We start from the raw sequence: 17,935 nt of genomic DNA on the forward strand, positions 1-17,935 counted from the left end.
CTAAAGCTATCATTTTTATTTCAGAAATAATAGGTCTCAATAGTATATCTTATAGATCAGGGCATCTTACTTGCTAGAAGAGGGAATATCCTGAAATCAGGATGGAGATGCCTTTGTTGCTTTTTGAATCTAAGACTGTATTAACAGTTAGAGAACATATCCTCTCTCCAGTGGTATGCAAAGAAGCTCCGTGCAGCTCTAGTGTACTTGGTTGGTTCATGAAGAGCACAAGGGGAATGTCTGAGAGTTCTTACAACTTTAACATAGTTTGATTTCATTTTGTAATTCACTCCTTGCCTTCTTAAGATTTTGGAGCTTCACTTATTTCTTTTCTCTTTAAGTATATTAGTTGGACAGTAAAAAGAGCGGGTTAAATGGTTTGGGGGAAAGTAGGCAAGTGTATATATGTGTATATATGTGTTTATCTAGAGTTGGGGCTTTTTTTTAACTTAGGGCCTAGGCTCCGTTCCTCATCCTCTTTGTTCCCAAGCTAGTGCTCTATCATGGTGCCACTTCTAGCTTTTTCTGAGTAGTTTATTGGAGATAAGAGTCTCATGGACTTTCCTGCCCTAGATGGCTTAAACTGTGATCTCAGCCTCCTGCTGTAGTTAGGATTATAGGCATGAGACACCTGCACCTGGCTCTAGCTTAGGCCTTATTATACGGACTTCTATTTTCATAGAAGCTTTATTTGAATTTCCAGATCTTCTATGATAGCTTCAGAGTGTTGCAGATCCAGAGTTGACAGTGAGCAAATTTGGAAGCACTGGTTTCAGCTATAGCATCTATCATCTATCCCACTGATTTTTGCCTCCAGAGATCTTGACTCTGTTGAGAAATTCCCACAAAATATCTCCCATGAAGATCTATAACTGAAATAAACTGGTCTATTCTGAATATCTTTCAAAAATGTTTTTCTATTTTAATGAACAGTGAGATTTCCATTGGAATGAGGTATTTCTGCATGAGCTGATTCCATCTCACCATTCACAAGTCAGCTGAAATATCAGCCCTTCCTAAGAGACTCCTTTGACCATCGTAGTTAAATCAGCTCTTCCTCAGACCTTACCATATCATTGTGTCTGTCTCATTATTATTATAAAAATTTTTACCACCTGAAAACAGTGTTCATTTATTTGCCCAACCTATCTTTTTTCTTCCTTTTCCTTTTTGATTCTAATTTAAAAATGAACTTTTTTATTTGAAATGCTAAAAACAAAGGGGTTACAGTTACATAAATCATGCAAAGAGTACATTTCTTTTTGGATAATGTGATACCCCTTCCTGTGCTCTCTCCCAGTTTTCTTCTTTCACTAAAATATAAGCTCATAGAGAGATGAGACTTTATCCATCCTTTTTCACTGCTGTATGCTCAGCATTTAGACCAGTGTATGAACAAAGTCAATACTTGAATAAATACCATGGGAATAAAACCTTTGAGATGAGGAGGAGTTTACTATTTACCCAGCAGCCTTGAATGCTGGGTAATACAGAACTTTAGGGTTTTTAGGGGCTATGGGGCCTCTTCTACAGTCTAATGTCCCTGCTTGCTACACACTGTTCCTCTAATAGGAGAGCAATACGAGCTAATCCACATGAAATTCTACCAAAATTCCTACTGTATAACATAATAGCCAGTAGCAGTGGCTGACTTAAAAAAATAAAAAGCTCAATAATCCTTTCTCCAAAAGAAAATTGCATGACAAAGCCTAATGTACATGAGATGCAATCAAGCCAATTGGAAGAAGTAAGAACATGGCGGAAGGTGGGTAGAATTTATAATTTTGTCTCCTTCCCAGAAATAACACCTTCTTTGTCATGGAAGATTCTGGAAAACGTCTTATTCTTAGTGGATTATAATAGTAATAGGTAAATATTTTTAATACTTATGTGCCAAGTACTTAACGTGTATTACCTTCTGAGTTCTTATAACAACCCTATGAAGTAAGTATCTTTGTTGATATGCATTGGGAAATAAGGACAGTAGAAATTCCAAGAACTTAAAAACACTAGTCTATAGTCTTTATGGTAACCTTTTTTCAAAGATGGTACCAATGAGTCTCATTTCTTCATGTTAATGCCCTTTAGTAACTGAATCAGGCCTGGGCAGCATGACCAGTAGAAAAGGGGAGAGGTAATAGTGTGTAACTTCTAAAGGCATGCAACTTCAAAAAGGCATGTGATTCTCTCTTGTTTCCTTGGCATTGTTTCCTTGGGTTATTTGCTTTGAGATGAGCCAGTGACTATGTCATTAGAACACTGAAGCATTCTATGGAGAGGCCCATGTGGAAAGGAACTGAGTCTCTCTGCTAGCAAACCTGTCCCAGCTTGCCATGTGAGTGAGCTACCTACAAAGTGACCTTCCAGCCCCAGTTAGTGCAGTCCCAGTCAACATCTGATTGCAACCTCAGGAGAGATCTTACGCCAGGACCACCCAGTCGGGTCATTCCCCAAAACTGTGGAAGATGAAAAATGATTATTGCTCTTATAATCCACACAGTTTGGGAGTGACTGGTTATACAGAATTAGATAACTAATGTAGTCTTGCAGACAGTTAAATGGCGGAACCAGTCTCAGGTCTCTCTTATGCTCTTAACTATAAATATTTCATTTTCTTCGTACTAATGTTTTTGCCCAAATGTAAATGTTAAACAAATATCTTCCAGAGTCTATGTCACAGATCAGAAAACTGAGGCATAAGAAGTAGTTAGTGGATCCAGAATACAAAGCCAGCTGATCTAATTCCCAGACCTGTGCTCTTCACCAGCATGCTAATAATTATTTAAGAGTTGGAAGGATCTTTTAGGAAATTCATGGGGAGATTGTATGCAAGGAATGGAATGGAAAGGAAAGAGCCTAGACTAAGTGTGGATTTTTTTTCACTTGGAAGCTACTACAGTAATTGAAGGGAATATTTGCCTGAATGAAACAAGATCTCTGTCATGGTAGCCTTAAAATAATAGTGAAGCTATTTCTAATAGAACCTTTGATATGCTACTATTTGCTACTAAAGTTGACACATTATGACATTTTTTATATTGCAGCCATCTCTACTCACTGGTCAATATTCCAGAAGGAAATTAACCATGTTACCGCTTAACTCATCCCTAAATGGTGGGAGTTGGACCAGTTGATGACTAAGCATTTTTTGGTCAGTGGTGGGGCTTGAACTCAGGGTCCTGTCCCTTAGCTCCTTTACTTAAGGCTACCACTCTATCATTTTGAACCACAGCTCCATTTCTGGTTTTCAAGTGATTAATTAGAAATAAGAGTTTCAATGGAACTTTTCTGCCTGAGCTAGCTTCAAACTGCCATCCTCAGGTCTCAGCCTCCTGAATAGCTAAGATTATAGGCCTGAGCCACCAGGACCTAACGCTTTCAGCATTTCCTACAACAGTTTATCTGTGTTCCTGTAACACTCAAACAGTTATCTTCCTATTAAAACATAGACCAGAATTTTTGAAGGAGGAGAATGGACCAAGGTTTTCTGTTTTTGAAGTAAGTTAACAAAACAGTGATAAGCAAAATAAGAAATCCTGGCTCAGGAAGAGAGAACTGATTGTGTCCTGTCCTTGGTAGAATTTTGAGTCATTCGTGCAATATAGTGTCTGGAGAGTTCTAGTGAGTCATGCATTGCTAACTATGGAAGAAAGATGAATTTTCTAAAGCTGTCTATTATTACTCATGTCTTTCAAGACATCAACAGATGCTGGTATTCTATTGACTGGTGATCTAATAGAAAATTTTGCATAGACAGACAGATCTGACACAATTCCCCACAAACTCTGATAAATTTGGCACAGTCCTTCAATTTGGCTTGCAAGATGTTTGATTTAACATTGTGACTTATTTTGGGCTCGGTGTTAAAAAGGATTGTTTAGTAACAAAACAGAGCCGTTTGGAGTTTGTGGCAGCCAGGAGGAATGCTCTTATTTGATAATGAAACAACTGAACAAATGTTCTGTACAGTGATTCATTCCTCATGTGGGAAAGATTTCTTTTTATACATATTCTCTCTCTATTGGATACAATGAAGCTGTTTTACCTTCAATATTTGAGCAGAATTTTCAGCGAGCAATTTGGGAACAATATCTGTAAATTATAAAGATAGGCTTCTCTGCAAAAGTAACCATAGAATTGAATGTTAGGAACCACTTGGGTTTTATTCCTAACTGGGCCAGAGTTTGCATATAACCTTGAGCTATTCATTTAATCTTTTTTAAACTGAGGGTTTTTTTAAAATCTGAAATGGGCAAAAAGAAAATGCCTACCTATTTAGCTAAGGCAGAAACAATTTCCTGATGGAAATATGACTCAGCAGCCCAGGGAAATGATGGCCTCTTGTTCTGGACATCTTTGGGGAGACAGAGACAGCCAGAAGATTGGCAACTGCACCATGCAAATAACCTTGACATTTGAGGCTGGTAAAGACATCAGTCATCATGGGTTTGCTATTTGCCAGGCACTATGTTAGGTCCTGGAAGATATGACGAATGGGACATACTCTATGTCTCTGCCCCCATGAGGCTTATTGTCTAGTCTACTTTGGCCATATTTAGGTTGTTTATAGAGAGTCTAAATGTATTATCTGGCTTGAGCCTTTTAAAAAAGTACAGGATCATTCAGAATCATTGCTCACTAAATATAATCCTTGGAGTCTTTTAGGAGAGTAATTTGATAGCACTTGGGAATATTATTAAGAAAGGCATGACAAAAAGTGTAATGTTGGATGGTGCTATTCTAGAGCAAGTCTAATGGTGGAATTAGTTCTTATCTCATATAGCATTTTGAATGTCTTCATGAAGTTTCAAACTAAAGTTAGGAGCCCTCATAGGATTTCTTTTTTTAATTATAATTTTATCTTTTACTACCTTTAAGTAGCTGTACAAAGGAGTTGCCATTTCACAAAGCAGTTTATGAGTGCAATGCGTCTTGATCAGTGTCGTCCCCTTCATCATTCTCCCCCATCCTCCCCCTACCTATTTCTTTCCTCACTCTTCTTAATTTTGTAGGATATACACTGATTTTTTTTTACTGCATTCTTCCCCTCTTCTCCTCTTCATTTGTCTACCTCTTCCTCCCCTTCTTGTTACCAATTGATGATTAACACTTTGGATGATGAAAATTTGGAGCTCCAGCAATTGAATGATGAATTCTACATATGAGAGCTGTTCTAGATCATCCATGTCTGGAGTATGCCCAGTGGAGATGCACGAGTAGGAAAGGACCTGGCAACCTTGGTCTTGTGCTAAGGTTTGAGTTCAGGTGGCATTCTTACCTAGAGTTGGTTCTTCCCACCAAAGGAGTTTGAAATGCTTCCCCTTCCTCCTGCCACCTTTGAGTGTTACTCCAGCAGGAAAAATTCAGCTACAGGTGTAGAGATTAGGAGCTGGGGTGAGAGCTGCAACATCATAACTGGGCATCCATCTGTTCCAGCAGATGTCAGCCATCTAGGGGTTCTTATATCCTCCAGCATCAACAGCTCATCTGTTCCTTTCTAACTTTTAAATTAAAATGGTCCAGACTCCTGTATTACTGTGACGAGTTGCCTAGTAGCCTTGAAATATCTCTTATGATTCGTAACCATTTACATTTCCAAGTTACTGTTGACTCTCTGAAAAGTCTGAGGGATTATGAAAGCATTCACGTTATCAACTGAAAAGGGAATGGCCATACTACTTGGAGTTAGTTGCATTTTGCTCTGTTTTAAGGAAGATGGTCATTCAGGGAAATGCACTGCCAAGAACTTAGAACAGTTGAAGTGGAATTTGTGGAATTTCATGATAGCAGTGACTGTAATGGGTTCATTGATTCTCCTGGCTGTAGTTCCCAGATTTCTGAGCAACCTTCCCATTGGTTTTGGTACTGACAAATGGGCACAGGAATTTTAGTAACATTTTTCAAAGTAAAATAATAGACATTGTGCTTTTGTATGTGTGTTCTTTCATGAACTCATTTTTATTCATGTTAATTAGTAGTCCAGCATCTAATTATTGCTAGATACACCATTCAAGCAGAACTTCTGGCCATATAACTGAGAACTAGGCTTTAAAAATGAGATGATCAAGGTCATTGTCATCCCTTGAGACCCCCACTGGCTTCCTGTCTAGACAACAACTCTGTCTCAACTTTCTCCTACTGCAGCCTGTTCGATTGGTAACATGCTTTGAGAAGACAATGTCAGTGACCTTAATGTGATGAGCTAGAGTCAGCTGGTGGTGATGGCTGACAACTTGAATATGTGTGTGTGTGTGTTTTTTTAGCAGAAATGAGCAAGGCTTGCAGTGGTTGCCACAGCAACGGCAACCCCTGGGAGTTTTCAGCAGAAGAATATGAGGAGAGGTATGAAGAAGACTTCACCTGGGATTAATCGTGACTAACTTTCAGGATTAAGCTTCTGGGAATCCTTTATGCTTTTTCTAGTAAACACAAGTACACACCATGATTGTTCTTCAACATGAAACACTTCTCTTGGCTTTTGTGCAATTTGTTTACTCTTTTTCCTCTTCTGGATTTCATAAATGCTCAGCAAATCTTCGTAACAGCTTCCAGTTTAAAGGACGGGGAAATGAGAGAAAAGGATCAAAAAAATTTGTTTTAGGCTTACAGAGAAAACCTTTTTTAAAAAAAAAAAATCTGAATTTTGATTTCTGCATTCCTGAGTTTTTCCTTTATCATCTACCCACTAGGCTGTACTTACCACTGAATGCAACAAAAGACAAAGTAAGATACTAAGGAGAAAAGAACAGCCAGATCAGTTGTTTGGACTCTGTTCTATGATGTCAGAGCCTTAGCAACTTGTGCATTGGTTGGCATTTGGAAGAATTCACACCATTGCTTATCTTATTGTTGAGGTGGGGCAATACTGTGGCCATTCCTTCAGTAAATATAAGTTAAATAGGATTTACAAGTACCCTAGGAATTGAGAAACATATTGGGATAATGTAAAGGAGGACAGTATTGAAAATGACATACAAAGAGATCTAGACACGTGGTTTGTTGAGGTGTTTGTCACATAGAGATATAAAATTTTAGGCTGGGAATGTGGCTTAGTGGTAGAGTGCTTGCCTAGCATGCATGAAGCTTTGTGTTTGATTCCTCAGTACCACAGAAAAAGCCAGAAGGGGAGCTGTGGCTCAAGTGGTAGAGATACAAAATTTTAGACTGAAGTGCCACGTGCATGAAGTAAACAGTGGCTTAGAGGATGGAGCTAAAAGTGGGGCCTGATTTATGGTCCTTGTGATTAAGAGCACATGCTAATAGTTTCCTTGGATTGATAGCTCCAGGAACCTGCAAGTAAATACTAGTAATTTTCTTTTTTTTTGTATGTTTTTATTGTAAAAATGCTCTACAGAGGGGTTACAGTTACATAAGCAAGGTAATGAATACATTTCATATTGAGCATTGTTGCTTCTTCCTTTGTTTTCCCCCTACCATCCCTTCCTCCCTGTGGCTCAAGTGGTAGAGCGCTTGCCTTAAGCTGAAGAGCTGAGGGATAACACCTCCCAGAGTTCAAGCCCCACAACTGACAAAAAATTAAAAATAAATAATAATAATAGTAAATACTAGTAATTTTCTTGGAATAAAAGATCTGCCAAATTAGACACACACACACACACACACACACACACACACACACACACACACACACACAGTGTGAGGCACTGGTGGCATTCCTGTAATCTTAGATACTCAGAAGGCTGAAATCTAAGGGTCATGATTCAGTTAAAAAGCCAGCCCAGGGAAGGAAAGTCCCTGAGAGTCTCATCTCCAATTAACCACCAAAAAATCTGGAAGTGGAGCTTTTACTTAAGGGGTACAGTACTAGTCTTGAGCACAAAAGCTCAGGGACAGTGCCCAAGTCCTGAGCTCAAGTCCCAGAACTGATACACAAAAATAATTGTAAGCAAATATGTAGATAATACTGAGCTAAAGTCGCACAGATTATTTTCATTTTACAGTCTCAGTCTTTATATTATAGATTAAATGTTTATGTTCTTCTGGACATATGTATGTTGAAACTTTTACTTTCAATGTGGTAGTGTTTAGAGGTGGAGGCTTTGGGATGTAATGAGGTTTTCATGAGGGTGGATCTCTCATGACAGAATAAGTGCCCTTATAAGAAGAGAAATCACAGCCTACTCTGGAAGCCCCACCCCCTTTAAGACATATTGATAGGATGGCTATCTATAAACCAGAAAGAAAACCCTCACCAGGAAATCAATCCATATTGGCTAACACCTTGATCTTGAACTTTTCAAGGCCTAGACAGGGAGAAATAAATAACTATTTTTTAAGCCACCAAGTCTGTGATATTTTGTTGGGCAGAGGGAGCTGATTAAGATATGAATGTAATGTTGGTTAGAAAATTTCCAAGAGTGCTAAGCACTATCCAGTGTTTCTCAAATTTATTTGAATAAAAGTCATTTTCCCCTCAGGGCATCTGGGTTAGAGTATAGGCAGAACTGCTCTAGATAAAGCAAGGAAGGGCCTTGTCCTAGGACCTGTGCTTTAGAGGCATCAAATGACCCTTCCCTGGCTATGCTCCTACTGGTAGGTCCATGCAGATACACTCAGAACCCAGATAGAATTCAGAATTAGGGATCCTACTTACACACCATGCTCTGGGTCTATATGATTTCTAATTTAGTTTGACCTCATGAAAGACTTCCTTTATACCAAATAACAATCTAAGGAAGAAAAAAGGAGGCGTGGGTGGCTAGTGGAAATGATTTTCAGGGGTTTGGGGGCTAGTTCTAAGGCTTGAACTCAGGGCCTGGTGTTTTCTCTGAACTTTTTTTTGCTTAAGGCTAGCACTCTACCACTTGAACCACACCTCCACCTCTGGCTTTTTATTGAGTGGGGGTGGGGGAGGAGGATAGTTTTTTGGAGATGAGTCTGATAGACTTTCCTGGCTGAGCTCGCTTCAGACTGAGAAAAGTTGAAAGGATCTGGGGACAATGCTTGGATGTGTAGATTGATGCACACACACACACACACACACACACACACACACACACACACACACACACACACACACAGGAGGTCAGATGAGAACAATTTCACCTCTCACTATTGAGTTTCCATGCAATACTATAGAATTTAAGAATCCCAGACTTGAACCTGGTATTCCAAGTTGTTAAAATGTGTACCTGCCAATGGAAAAGGAAATTTTATCGAATAATTTTCTAGGTTGATCTATAACATTGAAATTTAGACAGATGGTATATGGGTCTCCATTTGTACTGTGTATAACTTTAAAACGGAGAGAGACTTAACTGACATACACAGTTCTGTGAAGCTTGCTTTAAGGTTAATTCTGTTGGTATTTTCATATTCTACTCACCTGTGGTAGCTAGATATCCACACTGAATACCATACCAGAAAAAAAACAAGGAAATATTATAAATCGTGATTCTTTCATTCTATGTGTTTTCAATGGAGACAATCATTTGAAGACTATGCTGATTCATAGTTGAACAGTTCAAGACCTTAGGCCAACAGTGACTATCATATAAAAAATGTGTGCTGGACGTTAATTAAGATGCACCACATTCATAAGCAGTCATGTTAAATTAACAGCCCTTCGTACAATTAGTAAAAGATAATAAAAAGGGGTAGGTTGAAGAGGGATAAGAATGTTGAAGGGGATGACACTGATCACAATGCATTGCATTCATAAACTGTTTTGTTAAATGACATCTCCTTTGTATTACTACTTAAAGATAAAAATTAAAAAGATAATAAAATTAATAAACCTTTAAAACTGTGCTTGGCACTGATGGCTCATGCCTAAAAGCTTAGTTTCTTAAGAGAATGAGACCTGAGGATCACAGTTTGAAGCCAGCCCAGGCAAGAAACTCTATGAGACTCTTATCTCCAATTAACCATCAAAAAACGTGAAGTAGAGCTGTGGCTCCAATAGTAGAACAACAACCTTGAGTGAAAAAATTAACGAACAGAGCCCAGGCCCTGAGTCCAAGCCCTAGTATTGAAGAAGAGTGTGTCCTGGCTGGTAGGAGAAAAGCAGACTCACTTTTGAGATGATCTTCCCAGGCCTCTAGCTCTCATAGATTGCCTGCACCTGATACCCAAGTACCAAGAGAGGACTGGAGTCTGGTAAAGTACAGGACTTGGTTAGGGCTGGAAGTGAGCCAATAGGCAAGAATGATGGCCTCGCCATCATAAGGATGATTCCATAAGGTTTAAGGTATAATTTACAGGTAGGTACTAGAAATCTGGCATTCAAAATGCCTGTCACTGAAAATAATGTCATCAATAGCTATTGTCATAAATTAGTATGTAGCTTTTGCTTGGTCATCTTAGCAGAAAAAAGTGTCCAGATAGAAGAGGAGGAAAGAAATTACAATCTAAGGAAGAAAAAAGGAGTTGTAGGTGGCGAGTGGCAATGGTTTTCAGGGGTTTTGTTGGGTTAGTCCTAGAGCTTGAACTCAGGATATGGGTGCTTTAATTGAACTCTACCACTTGAACCACAGCTACACCTCTGCCTTTTTTTGGTGGTGGGGAGGATGGTTATTTGGAGATAAGAATCATATGGACTTTCTTCCTGGGCTGATTTCAAACTGAGATCCTCAGATCAACCTCCTGAGTCGCTAGGATTACAGCTGTGAGCCACCAGCTCCCAGTAATTCTCAGGTTTTAAATGGAATTGAATCACCTGGAGAAATTGGGATAGCACAGGTTGCTGGGCCCACCCCAGAGCAGACCCTGCATTTCCAACAGATGATTTGGATATTGCAGGTTGGAGACAACACTCATAGAACCACTGATCTGGAGCCCTGGGCACTGTTTTGAAAGGTCTTATATTTGTATGAGGTCACTGAAATCAAGAGGTGAGCAGAAGGACATGGACACAGTAGCATGGCTTGCTTCCCACCTCTGCTTAGAAGTGTGGCTTTCAAGTCTCCTGTTCTATCTTTTCTTGCTTCTCTGGACACAGTAGATACCCAATCAAAGCTTGCTAAATCAATTGATGCTCAGATATCAAGACATATGTACAACTACATAATAGGCACAGCTTCTGAAACTTTAATTCATCTGGCATCTTTAAGAAAATGAGATAGGCTTTTCCAAAATGACTAAAGTCAGGGTCTTTCTAAAGGTCAAGACAAGGCATATCCATGCAGGATCCTAAGATAATCACACTTGAAAGGATTCAACCCTGCCAGCATCTTTTATAGGCTCCCTTGGGTTATCTTTATTCAAGAAAGAAACTTGAAAATTGAATTTCAATGATATTTTAAAATAGAAGTGTAAGCTGCAGCATTACCACAGGGCCTAGGGCAGCTGTGACCTTTGCCCTACTCAAGGTGTAGCTCTAACCACATTTGACCATTTAAACACCAGCCTCCTTTTGCCTTAGCCATTTTAAGCTTAACATAAAAATGCTCACATAAAAATCCAGTATAGCTCTAGGTCATGTAGAGGTTGTGGTAGTTGGTGTGTGTGTGTGTGTGTGTGTGTGTGTGTGTGTGTGTGTGTGTGTGTGTGTGTGTGTGTGTTGGGCAGGGTGTGTTATATTACACAGTCACACAGTCATTCAGGGGCTTAGTCTAATGGAGGGTTTGTCATCTTCAATGTGAGATTTCCAACATGGCTCTGAATGTCAACATTCAAAGGAGTAGAGAATACTGATTATGATAGGAGGAGGGACTCACTTCAGTGCCCCAAACCATCCTTTAGCCAGGATTTAACTACATGGCTGTGAGCTGCAAAGGGAAGGGGAGAGTGGGTGTGAAGAAATACAGTCCCTACCTGGCCACTCACTTTCCAATTTTATGCTATAAAAAAGAGAGGATATAAAAGATACTTTCAGATAAAACTACTGTTATATATGTGGAACTTATTCAACACTGCTGTGTATATAATGGATAAATCCAATCCTTAAAATATCTGGTCATTCTAGAAGTTTAGAAGGCACAGTGTATGTTAAAATAAAGTAGAAAGCTGGGTTCCAAAGGCTTACATCCATAATCTTTAGCTACTCAGGAGGTTGAGATCTGAGAATCCTGTTGATAAGCCATCTGGAACAGAAAAGCCCATGAGACTCTTATCTCTAAATAAACAACAACAACAACAAAAACTGGAAATGAAGATTTGGCTCACGTGGTAGAATACCAGCGATGTGACAGCACAAGGCCCTGAATTCAAGCACCAGTACACACACACACACACCACACACACAAGTAGAGGGAGTAAATAATACTAAAGTAGATATTCTTTTGTTAAAATTTACAACAAAACATTGTCTTTTGGAAATGGAATGATGAAAGCATCTCTCTGAGAAGTACCTGTTGTATTTGTTGTGCTGGCTTAAGAAAGACAAACTTCAAAGGACTTTCTACCAATGTTTTTTGTTTTGTTTTGTTTTTTTAGTGAGGCATGCTTGACTATTATTCCTCAAAATTTTTTTTTAAAAAGCTAGCACAAAGGGCTGGGAAGGTGGCTCAGTGGTAGAGCGCTTGCCTTTCATGCATGAGGCCCTGGGTTTGATTCCTCAGCACCACATAGGCAAAAAGAAAAAAAGCCTTGAGAGCTTGTTTGGAGGTTCTAGCAGGGGAGCGCAGCTACTCGTATACCCTTGACCGAAGACCGGTCCTCCTCTATCGGGGATGAGCGCGCAGCTTCGGGAGGGACGCACATGGAGCGGTGAGGGAGGAAGGGGACACCCGCCTAGCCAGCCGGATCAGCCGAATCAACCCTGGCGATCAATGGGGTGACAGATGAATGGATCAAGAAAATGTGGTATATATACACAATGGAATTCTATGCCTCCATCAGAAAGAATGACATTTCCCCATTTGTTAGGAAATGGAAAGGTTTGGAAAAAATTATATTAAGTGAAGTAAGCCAGGCCCAAAGAAGCATAGGTCCCATGGTTTCCCTTATTTGCAATATCTAGTATAGGTATGAGTCAAGCGGAAAAGGTCAGATAATGTGATGTTAGGAAAATGAACCCTTAAATATGTATTTTAATGTTTTCGTTTCTTTCATGCATGTGTTTCTAACGCATTTATAAGATTATTTCTTTGTTGCTTTGTATGTCCCTCCCCCACAGTGTAACCCCCACTTTCACTATATTTGATGTCAGTATAACATGTGGAGGAGATGGGGACAAACAAGTCGTTTAAGGATTCAGGTGGACCTGTTACAACAATGAGAAGTACAAAATGTCATGTCAAAACCAGCTTTACAATGTCGGTGTGGGGGGAGGAGGGGGGTATAATTGGGTGGGGGGAGGGGGGTAAAATTGGGTGGGGGGAGGGGGGAGGCGGGGAAGGGAAGTGAAGGGTAAACAAAGGAGGAGGCTGCAATGCTTGGTAAGAAATGTATGCATTATCCTGCCCATGTAATTGTAGCCCCTCTGTACAGTATGTTCTCAAATAAAATAAAATACAATTAAAAAAAAAATCTAGTTCACCAAAAAAAAAAAAAAAAAAAAAGAAAAAAAGCCGAAAGTGGTGCTGTGGCTCAAGTGAGCTGAGGGACAGCATCCAGGCCCAGAGTTCAGGCCCCATGACAGGACCCCCCCCCAAAAAAAAAAAACAAACTAGAACAAATTTTAACTGTACAATGAGATGTCTGACCTGAGTAGAAATCCTCCTAAAATTTGTAATTTGGGTTAGAGATTGATGCACAGAATAAAATTTATTCTTGAAAAAGTTAGTGCAATGTTTCTCAGTGTGTGTTTCTAGTTAACTTGATTTTATGAGGTATATCCAAAAACAAAACCCAATAAGACAAAAGTTTTGTGGCCAAAAAATAAAGTTTAGGGAACGCTGTGTTGTATTTAACTCTTGGAAAGTAATTGCATGTTTTTAACATCTTAAGGGTTAGAAGAATCGGATTTATTTTTATTGAATCTGGTATTTCTCATATTTAACCCTAGAATATGTTGTTTAGCAACAAGCATTTCTATCTTGTGGATCTAAGGTAATCATTATCATCCCATTATCATGTTATAAAGCTTCCTGCTTTAATATGGTTGCACAGCTGTGTGGTAGGTGGGACCTTTTCCTTAAGCCAAATGACCTGGATTGCAATGAGCTTTGAGCTCTTTTCTGTTTTTGTTTTGTTTGCTTTTGTTTTACTAATTCTTCTCTCCATATTGAGCTATTGTTCCTCTGTTTTGAAGAATGTTAATGTCTCCCCATTACAGTGTCACTTCCATCCTTGACTTCTCCTAATCTCTAAAATGAGAAAAGAATCAAGCTTTCTTAAATATGGTGAAAATAAACATCTAAGAAAGCCTTGCAGAAGAGAGGATCTATTTCCTTTAAGTGAATATATTCTGAAAAAATTGATTTCTGTTTATCTGGTGCTCCTGTTTCTTACTTCTATTCTAGAGAGGACTAGCCTGAGAAGTTGAATTGATAGTTTTCTTACCTGGTCAATCAAGCCAGTTTCTAAGCTGATCTCAAGACATAAACTAACCAGTCTTGTCCCCAAAAGGTGTTACCATTGATTCTCCACGATTCCAATTTCCACAAGGGAACACTCTTAGACTGAGTCACATTTTAACATGTGCATGACTAATTTTCATCCTATATAATTTTCATGGCTGGATTTTATTTATTTTAGTCTATTAACTTTAAGTAGTTGTATGAAGTTGCCATTTAACAAAGCAGTTTATGAATACAATGCATCTTTATCAATATCACCCCTTTCAATAGTCTCACCCATCCCTTTCCACGTACACCTTCCCTCACTTTTAAAAAATTTTGTAGGCTATATATTGAATTCTTGACTGCATATAACCCTTTCCCTTGGACCCATTTCCTGGTGTTTATTTTATTGAACTTGGACTTTGCCTTTCTAAAAAAATTACAATGTTTACTGGTGTCCCCTCTCCCCGAGGAGCTCCCTGCAAGGCAATGGGGTCTTGGGCCTCCAGGTTACTGTGGGCCAAAGAGCTAGAAGAGATCAAGAAGGAGTTGTGCTTTTCCGATCACATGCCTCTACAGTCAGTTCACCAGCCTGGACAAAGGAGAGAACAGGACTCTCAGCTGAGAAGATTTCCGGAGGATCCCAGAACTTGCCATCAACCCACTGGGAGACAGGACCATCAATGCCTTTTTTTTCAGAGGGAGAGGACCCGGTAAACCTCTTGGGATTCATGAGGACTTTGGCTCATTTCCGACCCACTGAGGATAATGAAAAGAGCAATGACTCAATGGACCAGAGCCACTTAACAGCCGAAGCAACAAACTGCACTTTGCTTTTCAACTATAGGATTTGGATAAAGATGACAAGATCTCCCATGATTAGCTGTTAACAGGTCCTATTCATGATGGTTTAAGTGAGGAGCAGCTGGGCAGCATCACAGACAGGAAAATTCAGGAGGCTGATCAGGATGAGACAGTGCCATATCTTTCACAGAAGTTATTAAGGTTTTGGAGAAGGTGGGTGTGGAACAGAAAATGACCATCCGATTTCTTCACTGAAAAGACCAAGTTGTTCTTGCTTTCTAGTATTTAAGAACTGGAATTTAGGCATCTCCTGCCCCCCCCATGTCTACCCACCAACCCCCTTCTCCCAGAGAACTACTGCTATTGCATGACAACCCCAAATCTGTACTGTGCATACAAACCTGCCTTTGGTCTACAAACAGGGCATTACGGCATGGTGTCCTCCACCCCTCCCAGTCTATTTCTGTTCAGTATCCACGTACCGTTCTCCATATAGAAATATGACCTTCCTCTCTCTACTGCTGACACTCCACTTCTAGCCAGTGTGAGACAGTGTGAGAGGGACTCACACCAAGAACCAGCCAGCAAAGCTCTCACTGGATGTAGACAAGCCATGCTGCCTCCCCTCCAGTGAGGCTCCAGCCCTGGGTCCTTGTATGTGTCCTTTGCTCCCTGCTTTCCTGTCATTCCACCTAGCACCCAATAGCCTTTCAGCTTTCCTCTGCTTTTTATTGAGGCTCAAATCCGTCGGTACTACTTGGCACCCAAGCTATGGCTGTTCAATCTCTTTCTAACTTGGCAGGATGGTTCGGTGGTCTGGCAGTTTTTAATCTACCTTCATTTAATGGTTAATGGGTCTCTGGATGCTACCTTTCCAGGAGCTTTCAGTAACCAACACTTCTCTTGGAAGTGTTGGAGCCTTTCATAGTCCCTTGTCCTGTTGTGTCATCAAAAGGCTTCTGAGAGCTATTCTTGAAAGGCGGCCTTGGCAGGAAGAGCAGAGCTGTGTGCTAGGTGACAGCCCTGGTCAATGTGTCGCTGGGCTTTGATTCTCAACTTTATATACCTGCCTCGCTCTTCCTCTAAGGGCATTGTTGACTGTTCAGAAAACGACCCTGCCTGCAAGTTTGCTTAGCTTTGGGACACTGTCACCACCACCGTGGCTGCTCTGACAGTATGCTGGGAACCGTCTTGTGATTTTTGTTTTAACATGGATGCCCTAGGAAGCTACTTTGCAGTGTGGGTTATGCCTTCATGTTGCACATGTTGCATGCCCTGAATTCCACTTCATAGTCCCAAGCAGAAAGACTAGTGCTTCAGAAGTGCCTAATTTATCCCAGTCTAAAAGAATTGAACATTGTGTCTTGAAGGTTTGCACACAAATTCTTTATGCATTTTATACATGGGCAGATGTGGTGGAAGCTATAGTCAGCTTCTACTACACATCCAAAGCATTGAATGCATTCAATCATTAGCTGCCTGATTACATTCGCTTCCTTGCTCCTAGTGTGGACCACCGCAAATCCCTCAGAAACAAGGGGTCTGGTAGTGGTGGCACAACCTAAGGTGGTGTTCAAGGTGTTTGAGGGAGCCAGAACAACTGTTCTTTTTACTGCCAGAGTCAGCTTAGTATAGACTTGATTGGATCAGCTGATTGCTGTCCGAGTATTTATTCATATATTGGTCCTTGGCTAATGTTCTCTGATTTACTGCTTTCTTGCTTGCTTGCTTGTGTCCTTGCTTTGGAAAGCTATCCAAGATATGTAAACAATTCTTTGGGAAAGCAGTTGTGTTTTTAAAAAAATCCACTGCAAAGCCAGGCGCCGGTGGCTCACGCCTGTAATCCTAGCTACTCAGGAGGCTGAGATTTGAGGATCACATTTCAAAGCCAGCCCAGGCAGGAAAGTCCTGAGACTCTTATCTCCAATTAACCACCAGGAAACCAGAAGTGGTGCTTGGTTTAAAGTGGTAGAGTGCTAGCCTTGAGCTGAAGAGATGAGGGGCAGCGCTCGAGTTCAAGCCCCACGACCGACCCCCCCCCAAAAAAAAATCCACTGCAAAGGGAATGGTGGAGAATAGATGAGTGGCCAGGTTGTATGGCCCAAATAGAAATGAATGAAGAATTGTTTATGAAGTAGCAGTCTGACTCTGTGATCCAGTGATGTTACATCATAATTGTATAAAAGGGAAGAATTGCCTGGTTGATCTTTTAGCAAGGTACTTCAGAGACTCTGATTTGCATATTTAAAGTTCCCCCAAATTATGGCTTTCCTCCCTTTTGGCTGTAGTGCAAAGTGGTTCAATCCAAAGTTGTGCCTTATTGTATTCTTTGACCCATTAATAAATACTTGTGGTTACAACAACAACAACAACAAGAATTACAATGTTTGAGTTCTCCCTTAAATCTACCATATTTCACTTTATTCATTTGAATACACTTGCATACCACCCAACATATTGACTTATAAACTAATTCTAACTTCCACATATGAAGGAAAGCATGCAACATTTGTCTCTCAGGGCCTTATTTCATGTAACTCAATTTTTTCAAGGTCCTTCCATTTCTTTGCAAATGGTACAATATCTTTCTTTCTAATAGATGAGGAAATTTTCATTGTGTATGTATACCATGTTTTCTTGTTCCATTCATCTACTCAGGGGCACCTGGGATGATTCCATACCTTGGCTTTGGTAAATAGTGCTGTAGTGAACATAGTTGTGCTTGT

The 17,935-nt window shown here is 40.0% G+C and overlaps 1 pseudogene; it reads left to right on the top strand.

Moving 5' to 3' along the window:
• The first annotated feature begins 14,894 nt into the window (after positions 1-14,894).
• LOC138813580 (calcineurin B homologous protein 1 pseudogene) lies at positions 14,895-15,464 on the top strand (annotated as a pseudogene).
• Positions 15,465-17,935: the final 2,471 nt, after the last annotated feature.

Source organism: Dipodomys merriami, unplaced genomic scaffold, assembly GCF_024711535.1.
Source record: "Dipodomys merriami isolate MVZ:Mamm:240054 unplaced genomic scaffold, mDipMer1.0.p SCAF_6, whole genome shotgun sequence".
NCBI classification, from domain to species: Eukaryota; Metazoa; Chordata; class Mammalia; order Rodentia; family Heteromyidae; genus Dipodomys; species Dipodomys merriami.